This window comes from Humulus lupulus, chromosome 2 (genome assembly GCF_963169125.1).
Source record: "Humulus lupulus chromosome 2, drHumLupu1.1, whole genome shotgun sequence".
Classification (NCBI taxonomy): domain Eukaryota; kingdom Viridiplantae; phylum Streptophyta; class Magnoliopsida; order Rosales; family Cannabaceae; genus Humulus; species Humulus lupulus.
This window is the reverse complement of record NC_084794.1, coordinates 117,178,434-117,200,555: the sequence shown is the minus strand read 5'-3', so window position 1 is coordinate 117,200,555 and position 22,122 is coordinate 117,178,434. Positions and strand designations below refer to the sequence as shown.

Below are 22,122 nucleotides of genomic sequence, written 5' to 3'. Positions count from 1 at the left end.
TAGTTTAGGTCATTTTGAAAAATATTAATTTAATTTTAATAGGATTTATTAACAATTAACCAAAGTTAATTTAAATCTCATTTATTAAAAATATTTTATTAACTGCTTAGAAAAACATGATATTTGAACAAATTTAACCAGTTATAAATTTTTAAAACAAATATCACCAGTTATTTTTTAAAAAATATCTTAAACACTTAAACAAATTCAAAAATCTAGTCAACAAATTTTCAAATTATTTAAATATTAAATTCTATAGAATAATCAAAGATTATTATTTTCAAATAAAATATTTCCAAAAATATCAAGTATTTAAAAAATATTTGTAATATCTAATAACTTAATTCTAATATTTTAATGTATTAAATATTTAAAATTAATTAGTTAACCTATTTTTAAATTTGAATTTGAATCTTTGTTGAAAATGTCAATTTTTTTTAAAACATCAAACAACAAAAATATTGTATTTCAAAAAGAATATTTTTAAATAATAGAAAAGATTTGATATTTTTGTGTTAGCCTATTAAAAAATACATTCAACATAAAATTTTAAGAAAAATTTATCGCATGTCGCGACCACGGGACTATTTGGGCAAAAATTTGCATGCTGGCCGCGGCCAGGGGTTGATGGTGGCTGCAGCCATTGCCCAAAAGAAAAAAAGAATTTAATAAAATTTGTGTAATTTTTCAACCCAAAAACGTTTTCTAAATAATTTTTACCATGTTTTATATCAAATAAAGCATTTATATAAAATTTATCTCCAAAGAAAACACAACAAAATAACCCAAATATGCTAATAATCACATAAAATTCAACACGCTTCATAAAAAAACTTGAAATCCATCCAATTACTCAACACATCAAATAATTCAATTTTACCATGTTCATGCATGAAAATAAAGATTACCAAGGGCTATGAGGCCAGTTGTTGGGAAAACTTATTCAGGATCTTGTTTATTTTCATGTAAATCTTATATTAAACAAATTAATATGAGACAACCTAGAACATGTTTCAAAAATTGAATTCATACAAGATAATGATAAGAACACTTACATTATTGTGTACCAGAATGATTGAGTCATTCCTTCAATTTCTCTAACCCTTGTATCCTTTCTGTCGCAGGGTATCACCAAGAAACTGAACCAATCTTCAATTTTCTTCACAACCTTCCAAAGTATCCTTAGAATCACCTAGACTAGAGTGACAAAATTCTCAACACATGAGACATATGCAAAGAGAAGAAGAATAGAAGAGAAAATTAGAGGCTTAGAAAATGACTTATGCTGTAGAAAGAATCTAAAACCTAGAGCATCAAGACTAGATCTTCTGATCTTCTCAAAAACAAGTTTGATTTCAACTCTCACTTAGCATTCCCTTTATAGAATCAATTAGGTCATTTATTTTAATTAAAAAATCAATAAAATAACATATAATATCAACCATTAGGTCGAAATTATCATGGGCTTTAGGCCCGTGAAATTTCTCATTTAATTATAAGCTTATTGGTCTTAAAATAAAGACCTGTATTATTTTCTATTGATTAATTAATTATTTCAATACATTATGAAATTAATTATTTATAATTTGAACATTGATTTAAACTTATTTATTAATTTAGACAATAATTTGTCTTAATTAATAAATCTGCCCTAAAATCTCTTTTTTTCTCAAAATTGTATAACTTTGTGAAACTATCCAAAATTCACCTGGTCAACTTTGATAATTCTAATTGATAATTAAAGCAATTAATTGAGACTATCTAGATGATTTTATCCAAGGTACACTGGGGACTATGGGCCTATGAAATTAAGCTCCAATAAGTTATCACAAATTTATTAACTTATTAATTCCTCGTGACTCCACTAAAGACTCAAAATTGCACTCTTGAATTCATAGAACACTCTATAAGCAATATAGATATGTTATTAATTATCCATTGTTACAACCATAATTATCACTCAATCCTCTATAGACGGTCTACAATGAGATAGGACTAAAATACTGTTATACCCATCATTGTATTTTATCCTTAAAACACTTAGTTCCTAGTAAATGATATTTCAGTAAACTAATATTAATTACTGAAATGAGATCTCTATCATTTAGCACATTTAACCAAACTAAAAGAAAACCATCGTTTCTCTTCTTCATTAGATGCTATAGATGTTCATATCTATGATTAACACTCCCACTCAATTATACTACCAAGTTCCCAAGATTTAAGTATGGGCTAGTCTGTAGGGTAAGCTGGTAACGAACAAGTACAGGAACTCAAATAATACAATCAGTTAGAATACTAACCACTCAGAATTGAGATTGAATTGATCTATGGTAAAGTATATGATATGACTATAATAGATAATATCGGTAGGTTTACTTATCCTATCTATTGTCAATTTTGGTCCAGTCTGATGCAACAAATACATCTGATCTTATCTACTTTGCTAATGTTCTGGAAAGAACATAACACTGCGATGTGTAAATAGATCATATCATAGATTGGCTAGTCAGTGTAAATCTTGTGCACTGACTAATCTTAGGACTAACTTATTTTGAACATATAATCATATTTATATTCCACTGTGATTACGTCACTATAAATACGATTAACTATATGCTTGGGATTTAATAGAAGTTTATATTAAAAAAAACCATGTGAGCAAAGTGATTGACAAAGTAAAAATTGTTTTCTATTCTTTTGTTGATAATAAATGAGATTACAAAGAAATTAGATTTTAATTAGGGCATAAATCCCTAACAAACTCCCACTTGCATTAATTGAAAGTAATGTCTTAATTCTACTAATCCCATTTCCTTGATATGCTTATAAAATGTAGCTTCTAGCAATGTCTTTGTAAATGGATCCGCAAGATTGTCTTAAGATGCAATCTTCATAACCTTCACATCTCCCCTGGCCACATATTCTCGAATTATGTGATACTTCCTTTCTATATGCTTACTCCTCTTGTGACTTCGAGGTTCTTCTGAGATGGCTATCGCTCCTGCATTGTCACAAAATAATACAAGCGGTTTATCCATATCTGGAATAACACCAAGATCTGAATAGAACTTCTTTAGCCAGACTATTTCCTTAGCTACTTCAGATGCATCTATGTACTCAGCCTCCATGGTGGAATCTGAGATCACAGACTGCTTTACGCTCCTCCATATTACAACTCCACCCCCAAGTAAACACCATTCAAGAAGTAGACTTCCTATCATTGACATCAGTCTAAAAATCTGAATCGGTGTAGTCTACAAGGTTCAGAACACCACACTTGTAGACTAACATATAATCCCTAGTCCACCTTAAATACTTCAGGAAATGCTTAACTGCTATCCAATGTTCCGGTCCTGGGTTTAACTGATACCTACTCAAAACTCCTACTGCATAGCAGATATCTAGTCTAGTACATAACATAGCATACATCATACTTCCAACTGCATATGCGTAAGGAACTTTTATCATTGCATCTTCCTCTTCGGGAGTCTGGGGAGACTGCTTCTTTGAAAGATGAATTCCATGGCGGGACGGTAGACGTCCTTTCTTGGAATTTGTCATTGAGAAACGTTCAAGCACTTTATCTATGTAAACTGCTTTACATAGAGCTAAGAGTTTGTTCTTTCTATCCCTAATGATCTGGATACCTAGAACATAACTACCTTCACCCAAATCCTTCATCTAGAATTGAGTGTTCAACCAATTCTTCACATTTTCCAATTTCTTAACATTGTTTCCAATGAGTAAGATAGCATCTACATAAAGAACCAGGAATACAACTATTTGTTTTGCTTTCAATTGGTAAACACAAGGCTCATCAATATTTTGTTCAAAGCCATAGGATTTTATTATTTCATCAAACCTTAGATTCCAGGAACGAGAAGCTTGCTTAAGTTCATTAATGGACCTATTCAACTTGCAATATTTAGCTTCCTTAAGTTCATAAATGGACCTATTCAACTTGAAATATTTTCCTTTTGGTTGATCCATATAAATGACTTCGTCAAGCTTCCTATTAAGAAAAGTTGCCTTGACGTCCATTTGCCAGATCTCATACTCGAGAGCGGCTGCTATGGATAGGAGGATGCAAATAGACTTGAGCATGGCTACCAGACTAAAATTTTCCTCATATTCCACACCATCTCTTTGGGTATAACCCTTTGCCACTAATCGATCTTTATAAGTTTTGATATTTCCATCAACACCTCGTTTCTTCTTGTAGATCCACTTGCACCCAATGGTCCTAAAGTCACTAGGTGCTTCCACAAGATCACAGACAGAATTTGAGTACATGGACTCCATTTTCCTGTTTCATGGCTTTGAGCCATAGTTCCTTTTCAGGGCTAGCCATCTCCTGTTTGAAAGATAGTGGATCATCGTCACCAATGTCACCAACAACCATATTGGTTTCACCATCCAAACCTTTGCGAACTGGGTTCCTAAAAACCCTCCCACTACGACGAGGCTCCGTGATTGTTTGCTCATGAAAAGTGGTACTTTCTTCATTTAAATCGACTTGCGTCGGTTGTACATGTAGAGTGGGAATTTCATCATCAACTTTTGTTGATGATGATGGAACATTGGTTGGAGTCAATTCTTTAACCATCTCCTCTAAAACTACTTTGCTGCGCGGTTTGAAGTTTTGGATATAGTCATTTTCCAGAAAAAGTAGCATTCGTAGAAGTAAACACTTTCTTGTCTGAATGACTATAGAAAAGTCCACCCCAAGTACCTTTAGGATAGCCAACAACATGAAAACTTCAGTTTGCAATTCTAGCTTTCCCTCATTTTTCCTCAAGACGTGGGCGCGACACCCCCAGATTCTATAATGGCGTAAACTAGGTTCACGCCCATTCCAACATTCTATAGGTGTTTTGGGGATTGATGTGGACGACACGACATTGATAATGTCATTCGCAGTTTCAATTGCATGTTCCCAGAACGAAGTTGGTAGAGTTGAGTAACTAAGCATGCATCTAACCATTTCCAATAAAGTTCTGTTCCGGCGTTCCGCCACACCATTTTGTTCCAGAGTACCCGGGGCAGTAAGTTGTGATAAAATCCCAAGTTTAGTTAAATGATCTTGGAATTGCATATCCAAATATTCTCCACCCTATCAGATCACAAGATCTTTAACGTTTGACCTAATTGGTTCTCAGCCGTAGCTAGGAATTCCTGAAACTTTGAAAATATTTTTTGTAACGCCCTGGTTACTCCAAGACCGAACTGTGAACTTTGATTCGTGCTTAACTCGCTAATCGAGTCATTTGATTATAAACGTGCATCTAGATGCTATTAATAGGCTATGGTGAAAAACTCGATCAAAAGGAAAGGATATATTTTATTTAAAACATAAAACTTTACATGGGCCCATAATAGCGTTTACAAGTTTTTTACAATCCAAAACGGTCATTAAAGTGTAAAATTAAAACCTGTCGACCTAAGCGGCAAAAATAGGGTTAACCCCTAGTTCCTCTAAGAAACACCTTGGCCGAGGTGGTTAAGCAGCCGCATATGTACGAATCACCACCTGAGCTCTCCACTCGAGGATGGGTGAGCTTTTCTTTCCCATTACCTGCACCACATAGCACCTGTGAGCCAAGGCTCCGCAAGAAAACTCATTACTGCGTGTATATAATATCAAATGATGATCATGATAATCATACAGAGCTTATAGCCCAAAACAGATTAGTGAATATCACTTCAAGAGTCTGGTAACCATGCTGCGACTTGTAGCCCTAATCAAATAATATCGAGATTATGATAATCTTGCTGGGGTGTGTAGCCCTAATCAAATGAGTGACGAATAAGTAAGTCACTAACTTAAATTAGAAGAGTGACTGAAGAGTAAATCACTAACTTAAATCAGATGAGTGAATGATGACGTGACGATGAGTAAATCACTAACTTGGGCTCCACACCCTTACCCATGTGACGATGCAGTCACCTGGGCCTTCTGGCCCTGGCTCTAAGTTTCTAGCCATTAGACTAGACAAGCACTTTTTTCACATCGAACTTAAGGTCGGTCAAGCATTTCATGCTCGGGACGATAATGCATATGTCAATTAGATCTAATCTTTTCGGCTTGCGTTAAACACACTAATACCATTATTGACTCATAAGTCAATACCATATGACCACTGCTCAGTACTACTGCCGAACTTGACTAATGAGTCACAGCTTCACAGTTAATACCGACACCATTGCCGATTCTGACTAATGAGTCAGTGCCATTCACAAGTAAGTAAGTTTTTCTAAGCATTTGATATGAAATCAATGTCCACATTACATCACTCAACATGCCTCATGAATAACTGTGCATGTCACATATGGGGTGCAGTTTTCTTACCTTTGGTTCGAGCGAGAAATAATACAAGAACGACCCTTGAGAATGATTGGTCCTTTGATTCCTTAGAGGTCACCTAATCATAATCAAATATAAATCCCATTAAAAAAAATCAACAATAAAAGGTTCTTGACCTAAACCTCGCTCCCAGGACCTCGAATCGTACCCAAACGACTAGCAGATTCGATCCCGAGCCATAAACCCTCAAAAGTGCTCAAAATAGGAATCATGAAGAACAAGATAGCGCTGTAGCGCTGCCCCCCTAGCGCCTAGGCACTACAAGCAGGGAAGTTTTCCCTGGCTAGCGCTGTAGCGCCCTCCACTACAAGAAAAAATACTTTTAATAAGACCGAAAAAGTATTATCAAATATATACCACAACACTTTTGGATGTGTTAAGAAAAGCAGTGTTATAGTAGGTCGGAGCACTTTGGATAACACTTTTCCATAGTTATAAACATGTGTTATGGTATAGCCTACAATAACACTTTTGTTGTGTTATTTTAATAGTTAGATGAGTATTTCATTATGTTATTTATAAGTAGATTCAAACCCGCTTCATTTAATATACTAAAAACACTCTTAACATTGTACAAATATATTTTTGAGTACCAATTATATGGTTCATAACACATATAACAACATAATTGTGTCAAAATACATTCAAGATTATCTAAAAAATAATGCAAAAATCTTAAGATATTCAACACTGCCTAATTAACATACAAAAAAAATTCTCACAATAGTCAACAAAATAGTCTTAAACAGTTGCATATTCAAAAGTAAAGGTAGGAATTCATGATCTTCCAAATGTTAGCACACCAAAGCCTTCCAAATCAGATTTTCTTTTGCACTTGACTTGTTGAATCTGGTAAATAAAACATAAAAGAAAAACTAATGAGGTCATGAAATATCATATCATTCATCTAAAATAGTCAATAATGCTATCATAATCTTGGATTGCATATTGGTTAGTGTTGAACAAGCATTATATAATCAAATAACCAAATAAATACCTCTTGGAATAACCTTCTGAGAAGGCCATGCAACTGTTGAACCAAGAACTTCTCCTATAGTAAGTATCACATAGTTAGAACGAAATAAATAAGCACCAGGCACAACAACAACATCAACCCATACACGCATAAAATCTGGTCCAAGAGGAATTCCGTGCACAAACTAAGAACTCCCATTTAGCAAATCCAGTAATCCTGACATACCAGCCAATCGGCGAAAAGTCACACAACCACAAAAGACAAAAATAAAGACAGACCAAAGAAACCACAAATGTAACTCAAAATATAAAGAGCAGCACTTTAAAAACAGAAAGCAACATGTGATGAATTTTAGAGCTCATTTGGACAATTAGAAATCTATCAAATTACTTTTGAATAAAGAAACAAAAAACCACTCCCACCCAATGCTAAGTGAATACCAACAAAAGATCATTATACACAACAAAACACTTGGCAAACCTCATCCCAACTAGCACAGTTCCAGGAGCTGCAAAAATAGCTCAAATATATAATAAAAAATAAGTGAGTTTAGGTTCGGTGTGATATTGATTGAAATAAGAAGCAGCTCCAACTTTTCTTACAGGTAATGTCTAGAAAATATGTATCAAGCAATCCATTGACTCGATGTACTTGAGAATAAAATATAAGAACAGGCTTGATACCAAATCCACCCAACACCAAATGCTATTGCAATAGTTAACCTTCATCTAAATAAATTGTGCATAAAAAATTCTCTTATATTTTTAAAAAAAAAAAAAAAAGTTATTAGCATAAATACACACCAAGTTTTTGTTGTTTGACAATCTAATACCTAAAAAAGAAAATTGCAAGAAAATTCTTGAGTTTAATAAAGTGTGGCAATTTAAGACCTTATTGTGATTTTTTTTTTTTAAAATCATAGTTTTTAAATGAATTTTCTTTTTATTTTGCTATACACTAATAGCTAGAAATTCCTATACACTAATAGCTAGAAATTTTTTGAGGGTGTAATTAATACAGGGAAATACCAATTTTGACCTTATAAACTACGATTTTTGTTTAAAAAATTAATAGTAAGGACTTGATTGCTACTATTTTTAAAACTGAAAATATTTTATTGTAAAAGAAAAATCTCAAGGATCGGCTGCCAACAACGAAAAATTTATGTGGTATTTATATTCAAAACCCATACCTCAGCTAAAGGAAGTATTATTTATATTTAGATATATATGCAAAATTAGATGAACTGCAAAAAAAAACACAAGGGAATGTCCTTCATAAACTCTCAACTCACTACCTTTTCTACAGATTTTAAGTTAAAAATAATAAGCAAGTAACAAAATTAATGCAATCATTGTAGCTGCACACAAGAACACAACAAAAGTATAACTGACCAACGTTGATATGTTGCAGTCTGGTGATGAAAGAATAGAATTAAAAAGTTGCTCCTTATCCAGATCCCAAATCATGATGCGAGGAACCTCACCAGAAGCATGCTAGCAACAAGACATCAAATAAATTAGTTAAATGCCCATTGTTGACTATAAACATTATGAGTGTTAGCCCTAAGATTACATTTCATTAAGAATCAAATTACCAGATATCCAGATTGTTGTTGCCAATCCACAACAACATTCAATCTTCGAATGCCCAGTTCATAACCCTGAATTGAAGAGAAAGCAGTAACAAGTTTCTGCTCATCCTTCGATGCATAATCTTTCCAAATGCGAATGTTTCCATCACCTGGAACATGCATGGACAGAAAGTTAAACTCCGGGGAGCTGAACTGTTAATAGCTACGTGCCCAAAAAGTATGAGAAAACTAGGCGGCAGTCTAGTATCTTACATGAAGCTGCAAGAAGTAAGCTGTCATCTAGCTCATTCACAAGGGAGAGCTTAGAAATTCCTTTATCTGGAAAATCATGATTATCAAAGTTGTTTAGAAGTGTAGCCTCGTCATAGTTTCATACCCTAAAAGATAACCAAAGATGAAATGTTACTTGACCTGTAAACTTAAATTAGGGTAAAACTGACAGTTAATAAAACACTAGTCAAGTACGAGGACTTATACCGCATCCCAAAAAAATAATAGAAAAATATAAATCCAAAAATGTGCAAATTTTCGTAATACCATTTCCATAAAAACAAAAAATAAGACATTCATCGCAATGAAAAAAAGAGAGATACAAAAACACAAGCACATTACAGACAAAGCAGGAAAAAAAAACATACACTGAATTACATTTACATAAATAGGCAAACTTTTTAAACCCAAAAAAAGACTGAACATTTTAAAAATTGAGAAACCAGAAATAATAAGCTATTTTCAGTGAAATATTGGAGGACTTGAATCAATAGACCACTTGGTGCAAACATTACTTCAAAACACAATTTTCTTATGGTTATTCACTTATACTAAGTGATAAAAAACCATTCAGCACCACCACAGCACACAGCTTCTATAAGTTACAGAAAACATGACCATCTTTTGTCATAAAATACATTAAAAATGAATTAAATGTGCTAGATCGGCATACCCGATTCGCTCATTCTCATCTATAGCAATTGCAATAGGCGAGAATGGTTGCAGCAAGATTGTCTTTGTACCCGTCTCAAATCTTGCATCCCACCGAGCAATTTGAGTATTAGGCTTGCTTACAGCTGACCAAAAACACAGAAAACAACAAAACAAAAATATTACAACCCCAGATAAATCACTATATATTCAAGAAAAAGTTTAAATTATAGAACACCAAACAATAAAATAATAACCCACAAGAATGCTGGCATTTTGCTATGTGCTCCAAGGCAAACTTTTCTCTTTCCTCTCTTTTAGCTAATATTTCTTCACTATCATTAGCAACACACTTACTAAAAAACAGCTACATGAATCAGAAATGGACATTGGTGGTAACAATACTAAACCATAAAATACAAGACTGGTTGTGAATACTTATTCTAATACAAAACAACACCCTGGAAAAGTTTATCACGCCTCAAAAAATGATAATAGCCAAATGAACCACCTAACCTGGAAAACAATAGGTAACTGTTCTGGTGGTTTCTTGTGTTCCGACCCATGGTCAAGCCAAACCTCAAAAGTCGTCAGCTGTTCCGTAAAAAAAGGACTTGGCTGAACAACAAAAAAAACGTAATGTGAGCAAGAGCTGTCAAGGCTGCACTCAGGTATTAAGCTTATGAGATAGAAAACATTACATATCTAAAGACAGATAACTAAAGAAACCTAATAATAAAACACTGAAGATGCACCTGGAATTTTGTAGTAGGATCTTCAACCAATGACAGAAGCTGAGAAAGGCATATCTCAGCAGCCATGTCCCATGCATCCCTGCAGTGTGCAATAGTTAAAAAGTGACTTTCGGGCTAATAAAACAGTAAGTATTAACTTCTTTAGTGTTTCCTTTAGTACTACCACATGTGATGATGATGGGTAGGTCGCAACAATGGATGAGAGATCGGGGAACATTTGGCAGAATGCATAATTCGCTCAGCAAGTAATTTTTTTTTAAAAAGACTAGCGACTAACAAATCTTGCCTGAACAGCCTCTGGAAAAGCTCTGCAGCAGAATACAAAGGTATGAGAAACATATAGAACCAAAATAATCTTAAGGGTACTTCAATTGAAAGAAGTTAGACCATAGAGCATCAAACCACATGAAAGAAAAAATTACCATCTGGCAGAACGTTCCATGCAATGGTATCAGTCACTGCAGTGAAAATCAAATTTAATTCCCTCAAAAGTGTTTTGCAGTCATTTTGGCAGTCCGGGATTTTATCAATTAGTGACTCATCAAGAGATTCATGTAGTAATGAGCGTCTGCAAAACCTGAGAAACAGAATGCATCATGAAACTGCTACCATCCAATCAATGGGAATACAAATACGATTTTGGGAACAGAAAGAAAGTCAAATAACACAAGAAAATTTGCATTAAAAACCACCGAATAATACGTTTACAAGTCTCAAATGGAAGAAGCAAGATCGAAAACATCAAGAGATGAAAGAAAAATCTGGCAGTACTATCAGAACTGAAATTTCAGCCTCCATTAAAATCAGCAGAATAACAAAATTCTCAAAAACTAAAAGAACTAATAAGCCAGTTGGTCAGATTAATTCTATAATCCATACATATAAACTGATAGGCAAAGACCCAGATATTACAGCTAAGTCCAGGTCCTGTTATAAAACTAAAGATAGTGGTGAATGCTAAACATTGAAATAAACACATCAGAAAACATCTACACACGAACTTACAACTCAAATGTTCAAATCATCTGTTAATACCAACCCAGCAAACTCTGGAAACTAGGGTAATCTGTTTATAGGCATGAAGAATGTAAGCAGAAATCACTTCACTAAAAAGATCAGGTGGTCATATCTTTTTTTTATACAACAGACATAACTCCATCGATTTTTAATGGGTCAAACTACAAGGATGTTACACTCAAGAATAAAATTGGGAATGACAATGAGAAAAAGTGTGAATGTTCAAAAATTGATGAGGTATTTTCATCTTTCCTCCTTCCAAAGAACATTACCAAAAGAGTGATAATGTGTTCAAAACTATATAACATTCATCATTTGAACAAATTAAGGTCAAATGGAAGAGAAGAACAAAATCATCAGCAACCCACAGAGTATAAAAAGGTGAGAATTGTAAAAATCCTAAGATAAAATTATAATAAACCAACTTCACCCAACTTGTTGATGAGCTCTTATTAATCTATGCACCATAAACTTAATCAAGCAATAAGGACGCATCTGATCATCGTATAGAGATGGTAGAACATGATAGTAGCAGATTAGTATAACTAATGTGATAAAATACCAAATTCCAACCCAAGATGATCTACGGTTCATAAGCTTACGACAACAAACTTACAGTCTTTTCTTAAATGATACATTGAAAACTTCAAAAGATGAAAATGGAAAACTAAGATAAATACTTATTTGTTTGTATTATTATTTTAAGGTCTTCATGAAGTGAACAAGGATAAATTCAGAAACTGTTTAAAATGATGACCACTAGTCAAAACTATGTGATGCATATGTGTGTGTGTATACTGTCACACGTTTATTAAACATGTAAACTTTGTTATGCATTATCATCGAATATAAAAGATGGAAAATGAAGCATCTTCAAAGATTAACCAAAGAACTAGTCCTTGGTCCCAAAAATCTATCAGAACTGTAAATTCCATCAGAAAATAAAACCAAGCAAAACCTAATAGTTACACAATGCACCCATCATAAACTGATCACAAATTTGAAAGAAGAAATAAAAACTAATAATGAGATAAGCACAAATCCAAACGCTTGAAGAAGGCCTAAAGGATTGACATGGTCAAAATATGGTTATATAATGTAAGCAGAATCCACAGATGACATTATAATGAATGTATGCCTTAAGCATGGAAATATATACATTTGTACAAGTACATAAAATATAATACAGTCTCATAGCATGCTAATCATGCACAGTACACTACAGTATCACTAATCATGCTAATAAGAAGTACTGCCATTTCTAACTTTCTACAGCTTTAAACAAACAGCACAGCTAAAAGACTTTCAGTTGACAAACTAAAAATAACTAGGAAGCAGCCAACATCACAAGGCAAAACCAGAAAACTGCTTGATCTCAAATAAAGATGCATAAACGTGATAGGCGATCCTAACAAACGAACAAGGAAAGAAGCTCACCATCTCAAAGCCATCTTAATAGGTGTTGTGAGACAAGACGTAAACACATCTGCAGGAAATTCAGCACTTTGAGGAAGAGGCTCATGTGCTTCACAAGCTCCAAGTAGAATGCAATCCCTTGTGGGTCCAGAGGAGCTAGAAGCAACCCAATCATGAAGTTGCCAAACCATCAAATCAAGTCACTATATGTACATATATATTTATATATAAATATCTGAATTACAGATAATGAATTCATGTCATGTAGCACCTTAATTATCAATACATATATCAATTCATTATATGTTTTGAGTTAAAGCTTTACCTCAATAAAAGCATTCACAATATTCCCAGCCGCAGAGCAATCAAAAACATCTATGGAGGGTGTCTTCAACTAGGAATCGAGGTCACTGATTGGCAAAGGGATATACTGTGTATAACTCTGCAGTACCAATAACATTGATGAGAAACCAAGCAAGACTCTAGTGATTGACCTTAAATTAAACCACATAAAAGAGTTTCAAAGAAATAGAAGACCTTATTGAAAACCCAAATTTCACCACTAGAAGTCGGCTTAGGCACACCATGGCCATTATAATGAAATAGGACCCTCTCAGACTTGGCATATCAGTGACATGTATTAAAAAGTTTCTTCACTTCATCCATAGTAGGATCAGGCTGGACCTTATATCGTGCCTGCTCAAAGATCTTCAAAGGTAACTAAAATTAAATCTAAGACAATATTATATGAACTCTGTACAAGCCAATAATATCCTCACCCTTGGTTGCCACCTTCCATACTGAGCACTAAAATTTTTCCCAATTGTTTCAAGAGCTTTCTGCGATGCCATTGAAAAAGGATCTGCAAGCAAAGGATTACAAAAAATTCAATGCACTCGTACAAATAAAAATTACAAAAAATCATACATTGTTCATCACTTGCCAAAGTGAATATCTTAAACATAAGAGAATTTACAATCTTAACTTGTGATCATAATAAGAGTCCAACTTGTGATAAAAACATGTCACAAACAATATGTGCCAAGTTACCCATGAAAAAATAATAAAAAACAAAAAAGAATATAGGAAGACACATATGCCAACACATACACATGCGCACTACAATGAATTTAGCTTTGTAATAAAGCACCTGTCCAGCACTCCATTCTAGCACAAGGGGATATCTTTATCACATCTGGAGGATCAACACTAATGTTTAAACATAAAACAAGAGCAACATATCCCGTTTTCATTTGCATCGGGAAAAGAAACAAAAGTTAAATTAAGCAGGCATCCAGAAAATAAATGCAGCATAACAAAACCCAAGAAAAGAGAGAGTAAGGCAAGCATTTAAGTGATAAATTATATGGAAATTTAACGTTAATTGGAAGCAACTTATTACATTATATAGTATTATGTTATACCTAAGTTTAACATCTTTTACTTTATTTGTTTGAATAAATACCTAAGTTTAACTTGAAAGGTAGAAAGATACCAAAATTTTGTCGGGAAATAAATAAATTAAGAAAATAAGTTAAGATGACAATGATATCATAAACTAAACTCACTCGATAAAATTAACTTCCATTTAAAAGTAAACATTTCCAATAGATAGATTAATTGAATATGTCTCCAGTAGATAAAATCTCTAGCACAGATTCATAGCTAACACATAAACAAACATTTCAGAAGGTTGCACAGTTACTTGTAACAATATCATCCTATACAAAATCTTTTTCCTAAAACCCGAATGTGTTGTAAGACTGGGGAAGGGAGCAAAGACAGTCCAGTCCAATGACAACTAAAAATCTTATGACCTTCCATCCACCTAGCTTTTTAAAATGTTGATCACCATCTTTATGCATGCAGATTACTTACCTGTCAGCTTCATCTCATTAAACCCAAAATTTCAACCAACCTTGGTGCTTTGAGGCTTTGGACCTATCTTTCTAATTTTCCTCTATGTCAGTGGGTTTATGCAGACATATAGCAACATTGAATAGAAAAATAAATAAATAACTTCCATCATATCTTCAGGCTCCAGCGTATATATGAAATGATTTTACGTCCAAACTTGGGCAATTACTAAACCATATAGTATATGAATCTGTATGCTTGAAAAACTAGTAGTTATTCTACTCACAATTTGGCACAACCAATGTTATATATCAACTAAATTTCAAATTGATGAAGGTACATCATAGAACCCCATTTCAACAAACAATTAAGAGAAAGAAATGAAATTAGTTGAAAAGATAAGAGTTTACTCGATCTTGCCATTTCGAGACTAAACCACTATCTGATGGACCGGCGGGAAGACAAGCCTCAAAAGCCTAATGCCGAAATTCACACAAAACCACAGTTTGAGGCAAATAAGCCATACTCGTGGTAGTGGCAGTCGTGCCATTTCCATAACTACTACTAGCAGTCTCCGAATCCATTCTCTGTGAACTCAAATCAACATCATCATGGCTCGAAACGTACTCTTCTTCCAAATGATTCGAAACAATCGCCACTGAAGATTGCAAAAACCTGGAGGCCATCAAATCCCCTAATGCCATTCAAATTGAAAAGGCCTCAATAAACAGAACCAACAGCTCAAGAAGAGATCAATTAACCCTTTCCTAATCAAGAAACCATAACCAAAATCAATTCAACCGATGAACACCAAAATGCCGGAAAGATTCAAGAAGAAAAAACAAATGGAATACAAGAATGATTCAGAGAACTAGTCAACGAAGCCGCTGAACCAGCGACGCATGGAGATTTGTCTAATGAAAGAGAGAGAATCCAACTCGAGAAACCCTAGAAAGCCCAACAGACTTCTCTGAAAACCCTAGGTCGGGAGGAAGAAGACTTTAGGCGCATAAAAAAAATAAATAAAATGAAAATAATAATAATAAAATAACAGTGGTGGCACAAACAAAACAGAAGGGAAAAAAACAGAGCAAAATAGGATTTTGTCAAAGAAGAGGAAAATAGAGAAAGAAGAGAGAGAAAGAAAGAAAGGAAAAAAAGAAGAGAGAGAGTATATGCGAGCCGAAGAAGAAAACGGGGATTGACTTCGGAGACACCGTAGCCGAAGAAGAAAACTAGGGAGTTTGAACAATGTAATTAAAAAGGAATTGGCTGGGAAAAAAATATAACTTTTACAAGTTATAGGCGGGCTCCCAAAATAAATTATCGCCATTTTTTTTCTTTTACCACATATAAGTATATCATAATACTTTTTCAATAGTATTATATTCTTATGTTATGAAAAGGGGTATTTTGTGTAGTGCTCCTATGGGTACTGTAGCGCTACAACCAGGTTGAACTGCCCTGATTTTTCCCTCCTTCGATTTCTCCACTTCCAACCTTAAAAACTTGACCTCAAACTCCATCCAAACCCCCAAATGAACCAAAATATCTACTCTACATGTCCTAGGCATCATAACCCAAGCAACCCTTGCCAAAAACTCCCATCAATTCTCATTATCCAACTCAAAATCCAGCTGAAAACCAAATGAAAATAGAGCAGAATACCATTGTTGTAATGGCTAGAAACTTACCTCAAGCTCAGTATGGAGCCCTCTTCAATGGTGGAACACAAACCCAGACCCTCAAGGTTCACTTCCCTAACTTGATTCCTCAAATGAAGCTCAAAAATCCAAAGAGAAAAGATGGAGAAATTTGGTCTGGAGAAGAAAAGAAGGAAGCTCTATTTTTGCGAGTTTCTATAGCCTTCAATGGTTATATCTATCCTTAGGTAAAAAGACAATATTGCCCCTAGGTCATTTAAGTTCCTCTAAAGGCTACCAAGGGTAAAACCGTCCTTTCTCGCCTTTCTCATTAATCATAATTAACACCCTCCAATTCCCGTTATTCCCAATATTATCAAATTCTAATAAATCATATCCCATTACCCTTTAATTTCCGGTAATGTTCTAATCCTCAAATTACCTGAGACACACCCCGAGCCCCTGAAATAAACCCCATTAAGACTAAACCGCTAACTTGCACTCAAAGATCGTCTCATGCCGAATGGCTCCAAAACATCCACATTATAATGTGGCCTTATCAGTAATTCACCAACATGCATGAAAATACACAATTATGCCCTCAACGGGCCAAATTACCAAAATGCCCTTAGAATAAGATGTGGACCCACATGCATGCATTTACCATCATATTATAATATAATTCACATAGACATGAGCATAATCACTTAATGGCATAATAAATCAATTATGGCCCTCCCGACCTACTAATCCGACCAATAAACCTCATTAGGGATTTTTGGGGCTTTACATTTTTTATTTCCTTTGCATTAGGTAAGGACATGAGTATCTAGAGTAATCGTCAATGAAAGTGACAAAATACTCAAAGCCACCCTTGGCTTGTACATTCAAAGGTCCACATACATCTAAATGAACAAGTCCAAGTGGTTCCTTGGCCCTGTCACCTTTTGCAGAGAATTGACGCTTGGTTAGTTTACCTTCTAGACAAGATTCACAGACAAGTAATTCACCTAAGGTGAGTTCCCTCAAAGGACCATCCTTTGAAAGTCTTTGAAATATATCATAGCCAATGTTACCTAGTCTCAAATGCCACAAATATGTCATGTTAACGTTATCGGTTTTTTGATGTTTATTGCTCCTAGGTTTAGTTGTTAGAGAATATATTTTATTGCTCAATGGAAAAGTGGAAAAACCTAAAATACAACTCTATGCAAAGAATACAATGGACAAGATTATAGATAAATAGGTTTACAACTCAATGACCAACAATACAAGTAAATGTAGAAAAGAGAGAAAGAAGAGAATTATTAGAACTAAAACTCTAAAACAAGAGATACCAATAAATATGTAAATAGAAATAGAAGAAGAGGATTACAAACTCAAAACAATAATAATACAAGAAGAACAATTGAATGAAAAGATCAATGAAAAACACAATCTCACACTCAACCAAAGTGTAGAGTAATGGGGATCACCAACTTGAACAAGGTTCAAAACCTTTGTCCAAAAGCTTATTTCCCCCTATTCTCTAAGCACTAAGGGATCTCTTAAGGAAATAGCTCTCTGGAATAATCAAGCCTCAAGGTGTATTTTTCAACCAAGTGCTTTGTGGATGAAAAATGGTGTGTCTTACAAGTGAGCATTAGGCTCCTATTTATAGAGTTTCGAGACACCCTTTGAATTTCAAATTCCACCAACCCCATGGCTGTTACCAATGACTAATTGGATGTTTTATGGAATTAAAATAGAGATTTGGGAGTTACTTGGCTGTTGGAAACATTCAAAATTGGATAAAAACTGAATTTATGTGAAGTTGTCAGCCACTAGGGCCGCGGCGCTTGTTTCAAGCGCCGCGACCCTTGGTCATTTTCAGCAACTAATTTTTTAGTTTTTTCAAAACGTTCCAATTTATTCTCACTTGATTTTGTAACTTCCATACACAATATGGGAGTTAAAATCACATCTCTATCAGCTATTTCTCATATGGCTCTATGAAATCCAATCTCAAATGTGTAACATATAATATACACATTATTGGGTAATATTTGGGAGTTACAAATTTGTAACTCCAAAATATGTCACATTTAGGCACACACATGTGTCCAATTTTGTGACACTCAATAATATGTTACAAGGTGTGACAAATCACATTTGTGTGACAAATCACATTTTGTCACATTATTTAATCTGATATTATATTATATGAAATAATATAACATTCCCCCACTAGATTAAATAATCACTTTTGTAACACTTATTTAATCAATCAAACATTATATTAAAATATAATATTCCCCCACTTGACTAATTAATCACTCTCTATAGAATCCTTTGCATTGCGGCATAAAGTAAAATGTCTTTTGACTTGAATTTTACCTTAGTGTAATTATCACAAAGTTTGTTGAAATTTTGGTTGCCGAAGCATTGAACAACTATCCCTTGATAACAAACCGGTGATAACACACACACCTTTGCTATGTTCACTTGAGACCTCAATGTCTCGCTTTTGCACCGTTAATGGCCATGTGCACATTCCATTCATAAACATTTCTTGAGAATGACTCCCAATTCTCATGAGGGACGGCACCACCCCTAGGTCTATATAGGTAGAACTCTTACAGTATTTTGTTACCCTAAAATACTTGTCTTTTTCAAGACTCAGTTCTATTAAAATACCTTTCGGTTTTACCCCTCATTTTGGTAACACACTAGTACTCATATCTCAGATGGGAGAAAATTTGAGTACTACTATCTATTCACTTGATTGGCTTGTTATTACCTATTGAACCTAATATTAGTTTGGTTACTAGTATTAAGATAGGTTACCATCAACCGTGAATCTCTTTAGGGAGTCTAAGTCCCATATCTTGAGATGTAAAATTGATTCCATATGAATCATTTCTTTTCTCATGTATGCATACTTAGACACTCTCATTATTTTATTCAAACTTTGTTGCTAGCCATAGTTTGATTAAAATAGTTACCCTTTTAAAATAGTGATTTTGACCATAGTCAACACCCCTACTATTTTATAGTTTAATATCCAAGATAAACATTTGAATATTAATTCTAGAAATCTCTTTGTTTCTAAAATTCTGCTTTATGTTTTAATTTGATTCCTTCTTGAATCAAAATATTACAAACAGTAACATTAGACACCAAGCATGTCTAGATTTATCCATCCTATACACATATAGCCAATGTGATTTAAAATGTGGAATTCCAAATCACCTATTTGATAGGATGACCAAATTAATCAATTGATTAACAACAAAATAAATTGATTAATTTTGGAGCATCACCCCCACATTTCTCACATAGTGATAATAAAATATCACTTTAAAATAGAAATCTCTTCATTTCTAATAAGTCATTTATCCTCCAAGATAAATCTAGACCTATGATTCTCAAAGTTCATCGTGAGTCCTTAAGTTTCATGATAAACACTCAATAGATCAAGATAAAAAAACCTCAATGTTTATCTTGATTTATTTACTAGCTAAAGCAAGAAACACTTATTTGAAAGTAACTTTCACTTGGTTGCTTTCTTTTATATATTTCACAAAATAAAATGTGAACACAAATGTAATGTGAGAATTTCTCAAACAAATAATCACAAATTTTCATATTTTAATTGTCTAAATAATCTGAAAATCACTTAAACAACTTTTGTGTATTTCTTAAGAGTCTCTTTGAGATTCTTTTGAAAACATCAATTTGACATCCATTGATTTTCTCATCAAAATCAAAATGAAAATGTCAATTTTTTTAAACACTTTAAATCAAAGAAAATAAACCCTCATTGATTTATTTAAACACTTTGACTTATTTAGTTTAAAATTATCTCCTCATTGAGATTAATTTAAACATATCACCACCTTTTACCAAAATGAATAAAGTTCTCTTTAATTCATCATTGGTGTAAAGATTCAAAATTGCTTCTCCAATTTTGAAATGTCTCCTCACTGAATATTTAAGAATTATTCTCACTAAATAATTCTCAAATATATTTCATTTGACCACACTCTAGACTATAAGTCTATTGAGTCAATATGTCATCCCACAATTTTTGAATCTACCTTGATCCATTTTTCTTGCAATGGCAAGACACAACCATTAAAAGATGTAACCCCCTTAGGTTCGTCTTTTCTTATCTCATAAAATGAGATGGTCAACACTTAAATGAGAAATTTAATTCTCAAATAATTCTCTTTATTTCTCAAATAAATGGTAACTCATCACATTCCAAAAATATATGATAAACATATTTATATTATTATCACCTTAATAATCATATTATATGGCAGACCATAATAATCATGATAATTCTCATGTATATATCAAAATACATTTATATATCCATCATATTAGCATGCATTGTTAATCTCATAATAATAATATTGTAAATATATCACAAATATCATACAATAATTCACATATCCACATATTGATATATTCTATTGATTCACAAAATCAATATATAGGCATGTCATATAAAACTCATAAAATTGTCATCTCAATAATTTATCATTATCTCATAATAAGACAATTCTATAACATGCTATCATATTACCCAATAATCTACTAGATTATTTACACATTAATCACATATAACAAAAACTCAACATATTGAATTATCTTCTAATCTAACCACTATATTTGAAAAACAAAGGAGATTAGAAAACGATGAACCTCATTTATAAACTTTTCTTCTTCTCATTTCTATCACTATAAGAAAACCATTAGATCTTCTATGAAAACCAAAGAAGAACATTACCTTATCTTACCTTTTTTCAAAGTTGGATCCTCATAAGATCTCCATGGTTTATCCTTCCATTGAAAAAGAAAGATAAGTTTTTGATTGTTAGAGAATATATTTTATTGCTCAATGGAAAAGTGGAAAAACCTAAAATACAACTCTATGCAAAGAATACAATGGACAAGATTATAGATAAATAGGTTTACAACTCAATGACCAACAATACAAGTAAATGTAAAAAAGAGAGAAAGAAGAGAATTATTAGAACTAAAACTCTAAAACAAGAGATACCAATAAATATGTAAATAGAAATAGAAGAAGAGGATTACAAACTCAAAACAATAATAATACAAGAAGAACAACTGAATGAAAAGATCAATGAAAAACACAAACTCACACTCAACCAAAGTGTAGAGTAATGGGGATCACCAACTTGAACAAGGTTCAAAACCTTTGTCCAAAAGCTTATTTCCCCATATTCTCTAAGCACTAAGGGATCTCTTACGGAAATAGCTCTCTGGAATAATCAAGCCTCAAGGTGTATTTTTCAGCCAAGTGCTTTGTGGATGAAAAATGGTGTGTCTTACAAGTGAGCATTAGGCTCCTATTTATAGAGTTTCGAGACACCCTTTGAATTTCAAATTCCACCAACCCCATGGCTGTTACCAATGACTAATTGGATGTTTTATGGAATTAAAATAGAGATTTGGGAGTTACTTGGCTGTTGGAAACATTCAAAATTGGATAAAAACCGAATTTTTGTGAATTTGTCAGCCACTAGGGCTGCACCCTTGGTCATTTTCAGCAACCAATTTTT

The 22,122-nt window shown here is 33.4% G+C and overlaps 1 pseudogene; it reads right to left on the bottom strand.

Moving 5' to 3' along the window:
* Positions 1-8,580: 8,580 nt before the first annotated feature.
* On the bottom strand, positions 8,581-16,464 carry LOC133814655 (regulatory-associated protein of TOR 1-like; annotated as a pseudogene).
* Between the last annotated feature and the right edge of the window lie 5,658 nt (positions 16,465-22,122).